Here is a 14,286-nt window from a genome sequence, read left to right on the forward strand (position 1 = left end):
ACTGACCCTCTGACAGTGCAGCTCTCCCTCAGCACTGACCCTCTGACAGTGCGGCACTCCCTCAGTACTGACCCTCTGACAGTGCGGCGCTCCCTCAGTACTGGCCCTCTGACAGTGCGGCACTCCCTCAGTACTGACCCTCCGACAGTGCGGCACTCCCTCAGTACTGACCCTCTGACAGTGCGGCGCTCTCTCAGTACTGACCCTCTGACAGTGCGGCACTCCCTCAGTACTGACCCTCTGACAGTGTGGCACTCCCTCAGTACTGACCCTCTGACAGTGCGGCACTCCCTCAGTACTGACCCTCTGACAGTGCAGCACTCCCTCAGTACTGACCCTCTGACAGTGCGGCACTCCCTCAGTACTGACCCTCTGACAGTGCGGCACTCCCTCAGTACTGACCCTCTGACAGTGCAGCACTCCCTCAGTACTGACCCTCTGCCAGTGCTGCACTCCCTCAGTACTGACCCTCTGACAGTGTGGCACTCCCTCAGTACTGACCCTCTGACAGTGTGGCACTCCCTCAGTACTGACCCTCTAACAGTGCGGCACTCCCTCTGTACTGACCCTCCGACAGTGCGGCACTCCCTCAGTACTGACCCTCTGACAGTGCGGCGCTCTCTCAGTACTGACCCTCTGACAGTGCGGCACTCCCTCAGTACTGACCCTCTGACAGTGCGGCACTCCCTCAGTACTGACCCTCTGACAGTGCGGCACTCCCTCAGTACTGACCCTCTGACAGTGCGGCACTCCCTCAGTACTGACCCTCTGACAGTGCAGCATTCCCTCAGTACTGACCCTCTGAGAATGCAGCATTCCCTCAGCACTGACCCTCTGACAGTGCAGCATTCCCTCAGTACTGACCCTCTGACAGTGCAGCATTCCCTCAGCACTGACCCTCTGACAGTGCAGCACTCCCTCAGTACTGACCCTCTGACAGTGCAGCACTCCCTCAGTACTGACCCTCTGACAGTGCAGCGCTCCCTCAGTACTGACCCTCTGACAGTGCGGCACTCCCTCAGTACTGACCCTCTGACAGTGCAGCTCTCCCTCAGTACTGACCCTCTGACAGTGCGGCACTCCCTCAGTACTGACCCTCTGACAGTGCGGCGCTCCCTCAGTACTGACCCTCTGACAGTGCGGCACTCCCTCAGTACTGACCCTCTGACAGTGCGGAGCTCCCTCAGTACTGACCCTCTGACAGTGCAGCACTCCCTCAGTACTGACCCTCTGACAGTGCGGCACTCCCTCAGTACTGACCCTCTGACAGCACGGCACTCCCTCAGTACTGACCCTCTGACAGTGCGGCACTCCCTCAGTACTGACCCTCTGACAGCACGGCACTCCCTCAGTACTGACTCTCTGACAGTGCGGAGCTCCCTCAGTACTGACCCTCTTACAGTTCAGCACTCCCTCAGTACTGACCCTCTGACAGTGCCGCACTCCCTCAGTACTGACCCTCTGACAGTGCGGAGCTCCCTCAGTACTGACCCTCTTACAGTTCAGCACTCCCTCAGTACTGACCCTCTGACAGTGCGGAGCTCCCTCAGTACTGACCCTCTGACAGTGCGGCACTCCCTCAGTACTGACCCTCTGACAGTGCGGCACTCCCTCAGTACTGACCCTCTGACAGTGCGGCACTCCCTCAGTACTGACCCTCTGACAGTGCGGCACTCCCTCAGTACTGATCCTCTGACAGTGCGGAGCTCCCTCAGTACTGACCCTCTTACAGTTCAGCACTCCCTCAGTACTGACCCTCTGACAGTGCGGAGCTCCCTCAGTACTGACCCTCTGACAGTGCGGCACTCCCTCAGTACTGACCCTCTGACAGTGCGGCACTCCCTCAGTACTGACTCTCTGACAGTGCAGCACTCCCTCAGTACTGACCCTCTGACAGTGCGGCACTCCCTCAGTACTGACCCTCTGACAGTGCGGCACTCCCTCAGTACTGACCCTCTGACAGTGCAGCACTCCCTCAGCACTGACCCTCTGACAGTGCGGCACTCCCTCAGTACTGACTCTCTGACAGTGCGGCACTCCCTCAGTACTGACCCTCTGACAGTGCGGCACTCCCTCAGCACTGACCCTCTGACAATGCGGCACTCCCTCAGTACTGACCCTCTGACAGTGCGGCACTCCCTTAGCACTGACCCTCTGACAGTGCGGCACTCCCTCAGTACTGACTCTCTGACAGTGCGGCACTCCCTCAGTACTGACCCTCTGACAGTGCAGCGCTCCCTCAGTACTGACCCTCTGACAGTGCGGCACTCCCTCAGCACTGACCCTCTGACAGTGCGGCACTCCCTCAGTACTGACCCTCTGACAGTGCGGCACTCCCTCAGTACTGACCCTCTGACAGTGCGGCACTCCCTCAGTACTGACCCTCTGACAGTGTGGCACTCCCTCAGTACTGACCCTCTGACAGTGCGGCACTCCCTCAGTACTGACCCTCTGACAGTGCGGCACTCCCTCAGTACTGACCCTCTGACAGTGCGGCTCCCTCAGTACTGACCCTCTGACAGTGCAGCGCTCCCTCAGTACTGACCCTCTGACAGTGCAGCGCTCCCTCAGTACTGACCCTCTGACAGTGCGGCTCCCTCAGTACTGACCCTCTGACAGTGCGGCACTCCCTCAGTACTGACCATCTTAGTGTGCCATTTCCCGTTGCTGGGCGTGATACAGGTTGGTATATTTAAATAACCGTTAACTTAATTTAAATCTGCTCAGCCTGTTTTCAACCGGAGTTTCCGATCTTCGAGGATTCACAATGTCTCCGGCCCAACATGTGACCGGTGTGAGTCACCGCTGGTTTCCATAGCAGCGCCTGGGGAGGTCGGGGGCAGTGCAGGTCAGTGCCACCTTGACAACCAGGTACCCTGGAACTGACAACGTTTCACCCCAGACATGACAACCTTTCACCCTGGGACCTTTCACCCCGGACATGACAACCTTTCACCCTGAACCTGACAACCTTTCACCCCAGACATGACAACCTTTCACCCCAGACATGAGAACCTTTCACCCTTGGCTTGACAACCTTTCACCCCAGACATGAGAACCTTTCACCCTTGGCTTGACAACCTTTCTCCCCAGACATGACAACCTTTCACCCTGGACCTGACAACCTTTCACCCTGGCCGTGACAACCGTTCACCCTGGCCGTGACAACCTTTCACCCTGGCCGTGACAGCCTTTTATCCTGGACCTGACAACCTTTCACCCCAGACATGACAACCTTTCACCCTGGCCGTGACAACCGTTCACCCTGGCCGTGACAACCTTTCACCCTGGCCGTGACAGCCTTTTATCCTGGACCTGACAACCTTTCACCCCAGACATGACAACCCTTCACCCTGGCCGTGACAACCTTTCACCCCTGGCCGTGACAACCTTTCACCCCAGACATGACAACCTTTCACCCCAGACATGACAACCTTTCACCCTGGCCGTGACAACCTTTCTCCCCCGGCCGTGACAACCTTTCACCCTGGCTATGACAACCTTTCACCCCTGGCCGTGACAACCTTTCACCCCTGGCCGTGAGAACCTTTCACCCCTGGCCATGACAACCTTTCACCCCTGGCCGTGACAACCTTTCACCCCTGGCCATGACAACCTTTCACCCCTGGCCGTGACAACCTTTCACCCCTGGCCGTGACAACCTTTCACCCTGGGAGTGAGAACCTTTCACCCCTGGCCGTGAGAACCTTTCACCCCTGGCCGTGACAACCTTTCACCCCTGGCCGTGAGAACCTTTCGCCCCTGGCCATGACAATCTTTCACCCCTGGCCATGACAACCTTTCATCCCTGGCTATGACAACCCTTCACCCTGGCCGTGACAACCTTTCACCCTGGCCGTGACAAACTTTCATCCCTGGCCGTGACAACCTTTCACCCCTGGCCATGACAACCTTTCACCCCTGGCCGTGACAACCTTTCACCCCTGGCCGTGACAACCTTTCACCCTGGCCGTGAGAACCTTTCACCCCTGTCCGTGACAACCTTTCACCCTGGCCGTGAGAACCTTTCACCCCTGGCCGTGACAACCTTTCACCCCTGGCCGTGACAACCTTTCACCCCTGGCCGTGAGAACCTTTCACCCCTGGCCGTGACAACCTTTCACCCCTGGCCGTGACAACCTGTCATCTGACACCCTGGAAGTGCCGACAGCAGGCGTTCCCATGGTGCCACTGGGTACTGTCAGGATTCCAGGGACCAGTGCCTGATGGGCGGCATGGCAATGAAAGGGCGGGACATAGGAGAGGGGGCTAGTGTAGCACTGATGCTAGTGTAGCACTGATCAAGGGGCCTGAGGGGGTCATGGAGGGGATTGACAGATCGGGGAGGCCTGAAGGCATAGCATTGGGGGTGGGGGGGGGATGACGGAAAAGGGTGGGCCGCTTGCCACTCTATACCAGGTGGGCGGTCACTTGGGTGGGGGGGGGGAGGGGTAGCTGCCACTATGACGGGCAATTTTCGGGGGGGGGGGGTGCCTGATGGCTGAGTTGTGTGGGCGGGAGGGGGGTATCTCTGCGGCTGAGTTGGGGATAGGGTTGTCCTGAGATCTCCGAGGAGCCGCAAGGGGCAGCGGCTCCATATCCCACAAAGATATTCCCAGCGGGAATCTTCCCTGGCTCCAGAAAAATGGTTGTGTGGATTACAATCAGTATCACGCCAGTAATCCGGGAATGTGGGGGGAAGGGGGGTGGGGCTGGGCGCAGGGGGGGGAGGTGTTGGATTCTCACCTGTTTCCCCTCCTGAAATGTCACTTCTGTATTTTCTGGGGGGAGAATTCCCCTCTCTGTTGCTCCATAACTTTGTCTCGATCACGATGACGTGGAGGTTATGTCACTGGACTAATAATTCGAGGACTAATGCTCCGGGGGTGACCCAGGTTTGATTCCCAACCTGGAAGCCGGTGGGATTTAAATTTAAAAAACAAAATCTGGACCATGGCGCAAATCTCAGTAATGATGACCAACAGACGATCACCGATCGTCGTTAAAAACCCATATGGTTCACTAATGCCACCTTTAGGGAAGGAAATCTGTCGTCCTTACTCAACCTGACCTACATGTGACGCCAGACCCACACAACAGCCTGATTTACACTTTAACAGCCCCCCCTCCCCCCACCCCCCACCCACCCCCCGCTGGAATGGCCCAAGCAAGTCAGTGTGGGGCAGTTAGGGACGGGCATCAAATGCTAAGCGAGTCAAAGGGTGCCCCACTCATCCCGTGTAAGGCTAAAAACTACAAATCAGAATAAAATTCTCGCTGTTTCCTTCACTTCTCTTCCCCCTTCTCTGTCTCTGAGCTGCTGCCTCTGTCTGTCTCTCTCCATCGACGCGTCTCGTTATTTCTCCCTCGAGCTCGGCATCTCTCACGCACTCTGTGTCTCTGCCAGTGTCCACGCCAATTCCCCCTTTCAAACTATTTTCTAAATGGGCAAATGCTTCGGAAAGCAGAAGCACAAAGGGACTTGGGAATCCTTGTTCACGATTCCTTTAAGGTTAACCTGTAGGTTCAGTCGGCAGTTAGGAAGGCAAATGCAATGTTAGCATTCATGTCGAGAGGGCTAGAATACAAGGCCAGGGATGTACTTCTGAGGCTGTATAAGGCTCTGGTCAGACCCCATTTGGAGTATTGTGAGCAGTTTGGGGCCCCGTATCTAAGGAAGGACGTGCTGGGGCCTTGGAAAGGGTCCAGAGGAGATTCACAAGAATGATCCCTGGAATGAAGAGCTTGTTGTATGAGGAACGGTTGAGGACTCTGGGTCTGTATACATTGGAGTTTAGAAGGATGAGGGGGGATCTTATTGAAACTTACAGGATACTGCGAGGCCTGGATAGAGTGGACGTGGAGAGGATGTTTCCACTTGTCGGAAAAACTAGAAGCAGAGGACACAATCTCAGACTAAAGGGACGATCCTTTAAAACAGAGATGAGGAGGAATTTCTTCAGCCAGAGGGTGGTGAATCTGTGAAACTCTTTGCCGCAGAAGGCTGTGGAGGCCAAATCACTGAGTGGCTTTAAGATAGAGATAGATAGGTTCTTGATTAATAAGGGGATCAGGCATTATGGGGAGAAGGCAGGAGAATAGGGATGAGAAAATATCAGCCTTGATTGAATGGCGGAGCAGACTCGATGGGCCGAGTGGCCTAATTCTCCTCCTATGTCTTATGGTCTTATTAAACCCTGTGGAATGTACCTGAAATTTAGTGAGAGTGGGTGAGAAAGGTTTTGTCTTGTCACATGACTTGTAGCACAGCTTCAGTGATGTCATTTTGTGGGTGGAGCTGGGCTGTGGCTGTCAGGTGAGAGGGGTTTTTCGTGTTTGGGTCTCCATTTCGGTTTGTTGCTTTGGACTGCAGAAGAGAAGCAGTGATTCCCCAGTTTCATTTTAAAAGCCTTTCCAGTGAACTGAAAGCACATTGGGTGCGGCAAACATGCTTTGGTAACTTTAAAGATAGAGTTGCTTTCCAGAAGGTGTTTTGAATCTGCTGGTTGGAGGCTGGATCTCAGGAAAAGGACCAGTCCTACACTAGTGAGATTACAGTGTGCTGGCCATGCCCTTGAAAGGGGTTTTGGTTTATTGGATTTTGTTATTGAATTGGAACAGCTAAGGAAGGGTTCATTAAGAGTTATACACATAGATTACTATAGCTATTGCGGTTTTTCGTGTTTGTAATTGATAAAAAATTCTTGATAACTTTTTTATATTTGTTAACTAAATTCTTACCATAAACTTTGTTTAGAAGAAGTCTGATGAATCACACCTGAAGGGAAGGCGCTTGTGTTCATCCTAGCCAAATTCAACATAAAAGTCATAGATCAGGTGGACTTCATAATCCACTTTGGAGTTTCTAAGCCCTGGCCCATAACAGTGAGAAAGAACGAGAGAGTGCAAGAGAGCATCGGATCGTATGAAGTAGGAGCAGAGGTTGGCAATTGAGCCCTTGGCGCCTACTCCGCCATTCAATCAGATCATGGCTGATCTCTTCCTGGTCTCAAATCCTCCTTCCTACCTGGTCCTCATATTCCTTTAACCACAGTGAACCACATTCCTTAACATCGAGGAATTAAGGGCTATGGGGAGAGAGCGGGTAAATGGAGTTGAAATCAACCATGATTGAATGGTGGAGTGGACTCGATGGGCCGAATGGCCTTACTTCCACTCCTATGTCTTATGGTCTTATGGTCTAACCCATTTTTAAAATCAGAAATATATCTATCTCCTTCTTGAAACTATGTAATGACTCAGATTCCACCGCACTGTGGGGCAGCGAGTTCCACAAAGTCACCACCCTCTACGAGAAGTAGTTCCTCTTCATCTCAGTTCTAAATCTACCGCCTCTCAACCTATATCTGCGACCTAGATTGCCCCACAAGGGGGAAACATCTGGTCTACGTTGACTTTATCAATCCCTCTTCGTATTTTATACACCTCGATCAGATCCCCGCTCATCCTTCTAAACTCCAGCGAGTATCATCCCAAACTGTTCAATCTCTCCTCAAACGTCAACCCTTTCATCCCCGGGATCAATCTGGTGAACCTCCTCTGAACTGCTTCCAATGTCACCACATCCTTCCTCAAATAAGGAGACCAAAACTGGACACAATACTCCAGATGTGGTCTCACCAACGCCCAATACAATTGCAGCAACACTTCTCGACTTTCATACTCCCGTCCTTTTTAAAAATAAATTTAGAGTTCCCAATTATTTTTTGTTCCAATTAAGGGGAAATTTAGCGTGGCCAATCCATCCAATCTTTGGGTTGGGGGGGGGGCGAGACCCATGCAGACACGGGGAGAATGTGCAAACTCCACACGGACAGTGACCCGGGGCCGGGAACGAACCTTGGACCTCAGCGCCGTGAGGCAGTAGTGCTAAACACTGCACCACAATGCTTCCCTATCCAGTCCTTTTGCAATAAACGCTTAACTTTCCATTTGCTTTTTTAATGACATGCTGTACCTGCACCGACTTTGAGATTCATGGAGAATGACACCCGGATCCCTCTGCCCAGACACATCTGGAATCTGAGTTCCGTTTAGATATTAGTTTGCCTTTCTATTTTTTCGGCTAAAATGGCTAACCTCAGAGTATTAACCTCCATCTGCCTAATTTTGGCCCATTATCCTAGGCTATCTGTCTGTGAACTCTACCTCCTCTTTACCGCCTCCTTTCTCACCTATTTTAGTATCATCAGCAAATTTTGCTGCGTTACTGTCCCCGCTTCGCGATCATTTATATCGATTGTAAACAGTTGAGGTTCGAGGACTGACCCCTGCAGCTCCCCCCGCGAGTTACAGTTCATCGGCCAGAGAAGGAACCATTTATCCCGACCCTCTTCTTTCTGTCAGTCAGCTAATTCTCAATCCACTCTCGTACTCCACCCCCAATCCCCTGCGATCTCACCTTCTGGATCAGACTTTTATGTGAGGAAGTGTGAGAGTGAGGGTGTCAGTGTGCGTGAGAGAGTGAGTGAGAGTGAGAGTGAGAGTGAGAGTGTGAGTGTGAGTGTGAGTGTGAGAGTGTGAATGTGAGCGTGAGAGTGTGAATGTGAGCGTGAGAGAGTTTGAGAGAGTGTGAGAGAGAGGGAGCAAGAGTGTGAGAGAGTGAGATGGAGATTGCGAGACGGAAAGAGACTTCGTCAGTGAGACTGTGTGAGTGAGAGAATTAGTGTGAGTGAAAGAGAGAGAGAGAAAAAAAAGAAAGTGAGTGTGAGAGAGTGTGTGACAGAGAATGAGAGACGGAGAAAGACTGAGTGAAATGAAAATGGCTTATTGTCACGAGTAGGCTTCAATGAAGTTACTGTGAAAAGCCCCCAGTCGCCACATTCCGGCGCCTGTTCGGGGAGGCTGTTACGAGATTCGAACCGTGCTGCTGGCCTGCCTTGGTCGAGTGAGAGTGACCAACTTCAGTGTTTAAGTGTTTTTATTTCCAGCTGACCCCTTCAAAATCCCTCAAGCCTGGAGAGAGATGATCGGAAAGCACTTATTTCTGTTTGAAGTGGTCCAGGAGCTGTCAATCAAAGCTTGATGTTTATAAACATTGCTGTTAGAGCACTTCAGGTTTGCTCAAGCGTGATGGGATGGAAGATGAATAGAACATAGAACATTACATAGAACATTACAGCGCAGTACGGGCCCTTCGGCCCTCAATGTTGCGCCGACCTGTGAAACCATCTGAAGCCTATCTGACCTACACTATTCCATTTTCATCCATCTATCTATCCAGTGACCACTTAAATGCCCTTAAAGTTGGCAAGTCTACTATTGTTGCAGGCAGGGTGTTCCACACCCCTACTACTCTCTGAGTAAAGAAACTGCCTCTGACATCTGTCCTATATCTACCACCCCTCAATTTAAAGCTATGTCCCCCTCGTGTTGGTCATCACCATCCGAGGAAAAAGACTCTCACTGTCCACCCTATCTAACCCTCAGACTATCTTATATGTCTCTATTAAGTCACCTCTCAGCCTTCTCCTCTCTAATGAAAACAACCTCAAGTCCCTGAGCCTTTCCTCATAAGACCTTCCCTCCATACCAGGCAACATCCTAGTAAATCTCCTCTGAACCCTTTCCAAAGCTTCCACATCCTTCCTATAATGTGGTGACCAGAACTGCACGCAGTACTCCAGGTGTGGCCGCACCAGAGTTATGTACAGCTGCAGCATGACCTTGTGGCTCCGAAACTCAATCCCCCTACTGATAAAGGCTAGCACACCATATGCCTTCTTAACAGCCCTATTAACCTGGGTGGCAACTTTCAGGGATTTATGTATCTGGATGCCGAGATATAATGTATTTGGATTTATGTATCTGGATGCTGGATGCAGCACGGTAGCATTGTGGATAGCACAATCGCTTCACAGCTCCAGGGTCCCAGGCTCGATTCCGGCTTGGGCCACTGTCTGTGCGGAGTCTGCACATCCTCCCCGTGTGTGTGTGGGTTTCCTCCGGGTGCTCCGGTTTCCTCCCACAGTCCAAAGATGTGCAGGTTAGGTGGATTGGCCGTGATAAATTGCCCTTAGTGTCCAAAATTGCCCTTAGTGTTGGGGTGGGGTTACTGGGTTGTGGGGATAGGGTGGAGGTGTTAACCTTGGGTAGGGTGCTCTTTCCAGGAGCCGGTGCAGACTCGATGGGCCGAATGGCCTCCTTCTGCACTGTAAATTCTATATCTATGTAATCTCTCTGTTCATCTACACTACCAAGAATCTTGCCATTAGCCCAGTACTCTGCATTCCTGTTACTCCTTCCAAAGTGAACCACCTCACACTTTTCCGCATTAAACTGGGGAAGCTGTATGTGTGTGTGTGTGAAATGGCAGCCAATATCAAAGAGAAATCAGTGAAACCCTTACAGCTGACAGATCTGAGGGGCTTTCAATGCAGCTGGCTGGTTTTTTGCTTTCTGGGAATGGGTAGGCGGTGCTTTCTGTGTCTGAGCCAGCAGGTGCATTGCCCAGGTGAGTGTTAAAGGAGTGATTTTTTTTCCCCCACCAAGTCTGGACTGCCCTCCAGCTTCTGCGGGGGGTCTGTGGAAGGGGTCTCTTTAATAAGGGGGTCTCTGGTGGCTGGGGGGGGGGGGGGCTGCTGTTCATCGTAAACAGATTCACCACCTCACCGGGATCTCCGCTACCAGCAGGGCAAGGTGGTGAACTTTACCCCTCATCTCTCGCCATTAAAGACTGACTTTACAGAGAATTTACAGTGCAGAAGGAGGCCATTCGGCCCATCAAGTCTGCACCGGCTATTGGAAAGAGCACCCTACCCAAGGTCAACACCTCCACCCTATCCCCATAACCCAATAACCCCACCCAACACAAAGGGCAATTTTGGACACTAAGGGCAATTCATCATGGCCAACCCACCTAACCTGCACACCTTTCGACTGTGGGAGGAAACCGGAGCACCCGGAGGAAACCCACGCACACACGGGGAGGACGTGCAGACTCCGCACAGACAGTGACCCAAGCCGGAATCGAACCTGGGACCCTGGAGCTGTGAAGCAATTGCGCTATCCACAATGCTACCATGCTGCCCACTTGTTCCTGTATCCCTTAAGATCTCCTTAAGATCTTGATCTTCTTACCTTCTCCACCTTGTACACACATGTAAACCTTACCCCCCCCCCCCCCCCCCCCACCCACCCACCCACCCACCCCCACCCCACACACACACACATAAGATCTGGCACTGGTTTATCCACCAGTCTCTGAACAAGTTGTACACTCTGTTGCACATTTTCCACTGAGACAATGGTTTCTCCTCCCACATTAATGAACCTTATCCTGTTTTCCCCAAGTCTGTCTTCCCAATGCTTTTCCTGACCAACCAACACTGCGACTTCACACGTCCAACTTTATTACAATGAAAACACTTACGTTTTCTTACCTCGCTTCCATTACCGTAGGCTTCCTTTTAAACCTGAGGCAAACGCTCCTCAACTTCACCAACTCAACCTCCTTTGCCTTGACCACCTGTGAATTTATCCTTTCCCCAGTTTCTATCCTTGACAGGTCGAAACTGATGTTGAAAACCAGACTTTGTGGAACTCACTCAAAATCATCGGCCATCTTTTTCCTCATCCCTTTCTTCTTTTGGCAATCTTTCCTTTTCCACCTCAAGTTTCCTCTTGCCTATTTCCTGTTGAAAAGTCCTCTCTCTTCCCTTTCCTCCTAATACAGCCCCTCTCCCCCTTTTCTTTAATTTCCAACTTTTTCTGTTCTATTTCTTTCTGCTCATCTTTTCCCTGTATTTCTCATTGCGAATAATTGTTCTTGAATTCTAGCTAATTCTAATGATTCAGGCTGCGTTTCTTAATTCCTCTTGCTGTCGAAGACCGCCAGCATTTCCCAAGTGTGACCAGATGACTGTTCGATGCCTTGGAGATACAAGGGCAGGGCAGGAAAGTCCCAGGCTTCAATTGAGGCCTAGCTGTTGAGCCCTCAGGCAGGCCCGGTGGTACAGATCCACCCTTTCCACTCAAAGGTTCAGCTGGAACAAGGCCCAAACATTCAGGATCATACGCAGCTTCGGCAACAGAGCACGATGACAATCGAGATGTGAGCGCCTGTGATTCACTGATGTATTTCACTCTCCCTGGGCCACTGCTCACCCTCTGAGCCCCCAACACCCACCGGGCGCTCAGTCCAGAGCTGAGCCTGCAACAACAGAGTGATGACAGCCTTGGAAACGGCATTCAGCAAGCAATTAAAGGCATGTGAGGCTGTGAAGATCCTGGCGGTGAATCAGTACAGAGCACCGGAACCCCAGGAGAGCATTCAATTCGATTTATTAAGAAAGCAAACTGCCTCAGTCCGCACCACCCCACCCCCCCTCATCGCCGCCCCATGCTTGAATGATCAAATTCAAGGCCTTATATTTCGGGAAAAAGCCATTAGCAATTGGAAAGTGATGACTCATTGTAGGACAAGATGAGAAAGTAAACAATCATTATCCTGCAAAATAGACAGTGACGCTGTACAGTTACACAGTGAGTGATTCTCACCCTGAACAAACAGTGACTGTACAGTTACACAGTGAGTGATTCTCACCCTGAACAAACAGTGACTCTGTACAGTTACACAGAGAGTGATCCTCACCCTGAATAAACAGTGACTCTGTACAGTTACACAGTGAGTGATCCTCACCCTGAATAAACAGTGACTCTGTACAGTTACACAGTGAGTGATCCTCACCCTGAATAAACAGTGACTGTACAGTTACACAGCGAGTGATCCTCACCCTGAATAGACAGTGACTCTGTACAGTTACACAGTGAGTGATCCTCACCCTGCTGAATAAACAGTGACTCTGTACAGTTACACAGTGAGTGATCCTCACCCTGAATAAACAGTGACTCTGTACAGTTACACAGTGAGTGATCCTCACCCTGAATAAACAGTGACTCTGTACAGTTACACAGTGTGAGCCTCACCCTGAATAAACAGTGACTCTGTACAGTTACACAGTGAGTGATCCTCACCCTGCTGAATAAACAGTGACTGTACAGTTACACAGTGAGTGATCCTCACCCTGAATAAACAGTGACTCTGTACAGTTACACAGCGAGTGATCCTCACCCTGAATAAACAGTGACTCTGTACAGTTACACAGTGAGCGATCCTCACCCTGAATAAACAGTGACTGTACAGTTACACAGTGAGTGATCCTTACCCTGCTGAATAAACAGTGACTCTGTACAGTTACACAGTGAGTGATCCTTACCCTGAATAAACAGTGACTCTGTACAGTTACACAGCGAGTGATCCTCACCCTGAATAAACAGTGACTCTGTACAGTTACACAGAGAGTGATCCTCACCCTGAATAAACAGTGACTGTACAGTTACACAGTGAGTGATCCTCACCCTGAATAAACAGTGACTCTGTACAGTTACACAGTGAGTGATCCTCACCCTGCTGAATAAACAGTGACTCTGTACAGTTACACAGTGAGTGATCCTCACCCTGAATAAACAGTGACTCTGTACAGTTACACAGCGAGTGATCCTCACCCTGAATAAACAGTGACTCTGTACAGTTACACAGTGAGCGATCCTCACCCTGAATAAACAGTGACTGTACAGTTACACAGTGAGTGATCCTTACCCTGCTGAATAAACAGTGACTCTGTACAGTTACACAGTGAGTGATCCTTACCCTGAATAAACAGTGACTCTGTACAGTTACACAGCGAGTGATCCTCACCCTGAATAAACAGTGACTCTGTACAGTTACACAGAGAGTGATCCTCACCCTGAACAAACAGTGACTCTGTACAGTTACACAGCGAGTGATCCTCACCCTGAATAAACAGTGACTCTGTACAGTTACACAGAGAGTGATCCTCACCCTGAACAAACAGTGACTCTGTACAGTTACACAGCGAGTGATCCTTACCCTGCTGAATAAACAGTGACTCTGTACAGTTACACAGTGAGTGATCCTTACCCTGAATAAACAGTGACTGTACAGTTACACAGCGAGTGATCCTCACCCTGAATAGACAGTGACTCTGCACAGGTACATAGTGAGTGATCCTTAACCTGAATAAACAGTGACTGTACAGTTACACAGTGAGTGATCCTCACCCTGAATAAACAGTGACTCTGTAGTTACACAGTGAGTGATCCTCACCCTGAATAAACAGTGACTCTGTACAGTTACACAGTGAGTGATCCTTACCCTGAATAAACAGTGACTCTGCACAGTTACATAGTGAGTGATCCTTACCCTGAATAAACAGTGACTCTGCACAGTTACACAGTGAGTGA

Source organism: Scyliorhinus canicula, chromosome 20 (assembly GCF_902713615.1).
Source record: "Scyliorhinus canicula chromosome 20, sScyCan1.1, whole genome shotgun sequence".
In the NCBI taxonomy this organism is placed as follows: Eukaryota; Metazoa; Chordata; class Chondrichthyes; order Carcharhiniformes; family Scyliorhinidae; genus Scyliorhinus; species Scyliorhinus canicula.